Here is a 5,371-nt window from a genome sequence, read left to right as displayed (position 1 = left end):
GGACTGTGACCCAGATCCGAGCAGGGCAAAGCAAGAGAATCCTGCCTCAGCTCTAGCAAAGAAATTACTACACTCCCACTCTGCTCAGATTCTTTATTCTCCCCGTGGTCTGTGGGCCTGGAGCTCTAGAAATAGCCACTGCCACCACTGCCACTGCTGCTGCTGCTACTGCTGCCACTGCCTCCCTGCCAGTGCCACAGCCACCTCTGCCACCCTATGGCTGGACCCTACCCTTCCCTCAAGTAGGTCCAAAAGTTTTCCCACTCACCTGCTATATTGTCTTTGGAGTTTGTGGGTTGAGAAATCTGGAAGCTGCCACAGCTCAGTGATTCAGGAACATGAGGCCTGCTCCACCCAATCTGTTCCAGCCTGGTCTCTCCTGGTATGGCCCAAGCTGGGCTGTGCTCTGCTCCCAGCATGGGGCAATAGACCCTTCCCAGTGATCATCCATGCTGTCTTGGAATGGAGACTTGTTTCACTCTGTCATTTTGTGAGTTCTGTATGTCTAGAATTTGTTTAGAGTCAGTTTTTACAGGTGTTTGGAGGGATTTGGGGGAGAGCTCAAACAAGTCCCTGCCTTCATGCCTGCATCTTGGCTCTGCCCCTATTCAACGTTTTGATCAAGGCTCCAACTTCAATGAAGAGCAAAAGTTCTTTCTAATTTCTTATGAAGCCACACTAGTGCTTGTTCGCTTTGGTGGTGAATGCCATCATTCCTGCTGCATTTTTCCTGGTTGATATAGAATACAATGGAATGATAACAGTAGAAACAAATCATACCACTTATTATGTCTCCTTTCACCCAACCTTTGAAATCTCATTGAATTTCCACACAAGTGGTGATTTTGTCTTAGCCAAAGAGGGAACCAGTGTTTTGATTGAATGTCTTCTTACCCCTAACCATTATGAAGACATTCTTTGGTACATTTTCAAAGAGCTGTTGTTTGATCAACAAGGAGGACATGGAAAAATGTTTGATCTTCAAAAATCACCTGAATATCACCAGTGTAACCTTTGCTGACCATTGGCTTTATTCTTGTCTAGTCACCTATCCAGTCTGTGCCTCTTACTTTGTCACCTTAAGAGTTATCTTCACTTCAGGAAACATGAGCATCTACTACATGATTGTTTGCCTGATTGCCTTCACAATAACTCTTATCTAGAATATTACACATCTATGCATAATGAGTAGATATCTTCGAAAGACTGAGAAAGGCATCAATGAATTCTTTAGAACAGAAGGTGCAGAGAAGCTTCAGAAGGCCTTTGAGATTGCTAAATGCATTCCCATCATTACTTCAGGCAAGACACTGAACTATGCAAAGTTACACAGTTTAAGACCATGGAGTTTACCCACTATATTGAAGAACTTGTGAGAAATGTTTCTCTCCCACCTCTCATTCTTGATTGTAGGGGATTTGGAGAGGAGATGTTTGAGGCGGTGCAGGTGGATGATTCTGATGACATGGGGGGAAGAATCAAAGAAAGACCAGCTCTCAGTACCCAAGATGGTATCTATGTCATCCCTTCAGATACTGGCCATAGCAATTCACCAGAAGGAGATTCAGAGGATGGCTCCCTGAATGAGCAGTGTCAGGAGATAGAAGTTCAGGTTTCTCTTCATCTTCGGTCAGAAACTCAAAGCATTAGTATGGATTCTGATAACAGTTGTCATTCCAACTCATCTGAAGAGGTAGGATCTCCTGAATTCAACTCTGACTGAAAAGATGGGGCATCTGAAAGTTAACCTTTGATCTCGTCACATCCCAAAGGGGAAGATATCTAGGAGAACACACCAGTTTCTGTCAACAATGACAGAAATTCCTGGGCGTTTTTGCAGAATGAAAGTTGTCAAATTTAATGGGGGGAAATGCAATTTTTTTCTCATTTGATATTTCTCATCCATGGTTGTCACATTTTATTGAGACATAGACTCCTAGAATTTTAGAGCTGGAAGAGATCTTAGAAATCAGTGTGGCATACTGAAAAAATAAGACTACAAGTCAGAAGACTGGAGTTGTAGTCCATGTTGCCCTTCCATTGATTAGTTCTGTAGTCACAATTACTTTTCCTCTCTGGGCCTTGGTAAAATAAGAGGATCAAACCAGATGATCTCTAAGCCACTTTCAAGCTCTAGAATTCCTTCAGCCATCATCTGTAAACCAGCAATTCTTTAATACATCCCAATAAGAAATCCTCCAGTGATTCTTTCACTACCAATTTAGGGAAGGGACTAAATCTTGACTTTGTTCTCTTGTTTAGATTTCTACCCTCATGCCATGATGCCAAGAGATTTAGGAGGGTTTTTTCCAAACATTTTATCACATGGATAGTGAAATTGCATGACCTTGGTTAAATCTATATAATGAACTGTGCTTGCTTGTATATTTGTTAATATACAAGATAAAATATACAGATAAAATGGGAGAATTAATTTAATCCATGAATAAATTACTCTGAATACATTGGTCCCATTTGATAGGTATATTATATCTTTTAGGTCACCAGGTTACCATATAATGTATTGAAGTAGTAATTTACAAAATTGTTCATTCACAGAAGTAATTTCACCTGAGTAATATTTTCTTTGATGTTTTATTTGAACAGGATACAGTATCCAACTGCCTTTTTCTGTTGTAAATCATGAGATAAAAAGATTTTTAAATAATTTTGCAGACTACTTTTTTTTCAGGTATTCTAAGCTTTGGAAACAGATTGTGTGGGAGAAATCCCATTCTAAGCAAGAATAAGGAACCAATTTCTCAGTCTTTGAATGTTCATAGAGTATCTCTCCTCAGTCATTTAAATACGGGAATGAAGATTGTCTTTCCACATCTTCCCCCAACCCTCACCCTCTCCAACCAAATTCCTATTTGAATTTGGAGACAGGGTTGCGTTAGTGACCAATTAAAAAGGTTTACCAAGGAGTCATAAGTCTTTAATAAAAGAGATAATAAAGTATGTTATGTTTACTTTGATATTTCAAAGAGTCAATTACTTCAGTGAGGTGTATATATCTTCCACCAACTCATAGTTGCTATGGCCAAAGAAATTTATTACCTGGAGAGCCTGCTTTTTGATTGATAAGCCTTTCCTGAATTTCCTGGGCTTGTTGAATGACAGACACGTAATCTATCAGTGGTCCCTTTTAGCTCAGTAGAACCTGCTATGGGGCTATTAGGCATGGTTTTAAAGGATCCAGGCTCACCTCCATGACATGCTGAAGCCATAGCATTAGGATTTTAGTGGAAGCCAGTTGTATTAGTGTATTAAAATAAAATGCCAATTGGTCTCGGAATTATCTCAAAGCATGAATTTTGTAATGTGCGATTTGTGGCTCGGCTGTATATATGAACCATTCAGATTGCATTTCTTGTTTGAGATGTGGTGTTATTATCTCTCATAAACATGCTACAGACTAATTTCAGTTCCTGAAAGTACAGTGCCATATAATTTTAAGAACTTGGCAACTAAAACACTATTTAGTACCTTGCATTTCTCTCATTTGGCTTCCAATTATTGAATCTTACCTGGAAAGAATGGCTCCTAAGGGGAACTTTTAGAGAAGACTTGATTAGGATTTAATTTCTGGTTTCAGAGGAAGAAGGCAGAAAAAAATAACCTTATAAAGTTCATCATTCCCTTTGTCTTGGTTGATCAGAAGTAACCTATCTACTCTTGGCAGGAACAGATCTGTGTACAGTTGTATCAGATACCATTAAGGATGAAAAGAGATGATGTATCCATTTCTGAGCTGGTGAAAAATTAATGAAAAATTGGGTATTAGCTGATAGACCTATATTTCTACAAGTATTTCCCCCCCAATATATTTAGCCATGGACCAAAGTTTTTTTTTTTTGCTTTTGAATATCTGAAAGTTTCAGAAGGCTTCTATTTTCCCACTATTACCCTAAAGTTAGAAGAATATTTTTAAAAAATGCTTTTTTTAGGTGACCTGGTACACTCTGTTTTATGTCTCAGATGCTGGCTTTGACCTAAGATGCAACTTGATCTGAAAATACATCATTTTTTAGAACACAACTTCCATGTTACAGAAAAATAGCTTTATAAGGAATACTTTAATAATAGAAATTGAAATGTTTTAGGAATGCTAATATATGGTCCATAATGATTAATGTCCAAAAAATGATGTCCTAATTTGATGTATTGTTTTTCTGCATAGTTTTACACTAAAACATAAGAATTAAACCTAGTATTTGGACTCCAGCTTAGCATGGCTAGAATTGGGAGTACAGTAAACCTGAATGTTATGGGATAATCATATTCCAAGATAGACGGTTCATTTGGTTTACCTGGTCACACAATGCTTTGTGACACGCTTATGATTGGGGGTGTAACATGTGTCTTTGCACTAATCTGTGCATCAATTCATGGCTATATGGATTAGAGAGCAGAATGAATCCTTCATAAAGATCTGGGGAAAACTGGTGAAGTTATCAAATTGACAGACATGAAGGACTTCTCACTGTCCTTGTGGCTCATCTTTGTGATTTGTGGGTGTTACTATGGGTCCAAGTTTCCCCTTATCAAACTTGGCAAGGTCTTCTTTTTGGGGAAATTTAAATTATCCAAAAAAGAAGCAAATGCAATTACCAGTATTGTGTGAGGTCATCTCAGCTCCTCTGTCTCCCATCTCCCGGCTGATGGTGGATAAAACAGGCAGGAACATGTTCCGGATTCTGTGCACAGTTGTGGCCACCATGGCTTCCCACACAATCATGGCAGTTACCTTCTGGAATCTGTGGATTGCCATGTGTCTCCTTGGAATATCCTATTCCCTTTCTGCCTGTGCATTTTGGCCAATGGTGGCCTTTCTTTTGTTGAGGTAAACATTTAGAAATACAAATTCTCCTCTAAGAACTGCTTTGTTTGTATCCCACAATTTTTGATACATTATCTCATTTTTGTAATTATTTTGTGAAAATGTTGATAGTTCCTGTGATTTGTTCTTTGACCCACCCATTCTTTAGGATTTGATTCTTTAGTTTCCAATTGATTTTTAACCGATGTTTCAAAGGTCCTTTATTGAATATGATTTTTAATTGCCTTATAGTTTGAAAAGGATGCATTTAATATTTCTGCTGTTCTATATTTGTTTGTGAGGTTTTAATGTAGTAATACATAGTCAGATTTTTATAAAGGTTCCATTTACAATTGAGAAAATGTATGCCCCTTTCTATTCCCATTTGGTATTCTCAAGAGATCTATAACAACTAAGTTTCCTAAAATTCTATTCATCCTCTTAAATTCTTTCTTATTTATTTTATAGTGATATTTATCTAGTTTTTAGAAGAATAAATTGACTTTCCCCCACTAGTATAAGTTTACTGTCTATTTACTCCTATAACTC

At 37.9% G+C, this 5,371-nt stretch overlaps 2 pseudogenes; both read left to right on the top strand.

The window, feature by feature from the left end:
* The first annotated feature begins 667 nt into the window (after positions 1-667).
* LOC118834274 lies at positions 668-1,747 on the top strand (annotated as a pseudogene).
* A 2,089-nt stretch (positions 1,748-3,836) lies between these two features.
* Positions 3,837-4,850, top strand: LOC118839773 (annotated as a pseudogene).
* Positions 4,851-5,371: the final 521 nt, after the last annotated feature.

Source organism: Trichosurus vulpecula, chromosome 1, assembly GCF_011100635.1.
Source record: "Trichosurus vulpecula isolate mTriVul1 chromosome 1, mTriVul1.pri, whole genome shotgun sequence".
NCBI lineage: Eukaryota > Metazoa > Chordata > Mammalia > Diprotodontia > Phalangeridae > Trichosurus > Trichosurus vulpecula.
The sequence above is the reverse complement of the archived record's forward strand: the minus strand, read 5'-3'. Positions and strand labels throughout refer to the sequence as shown.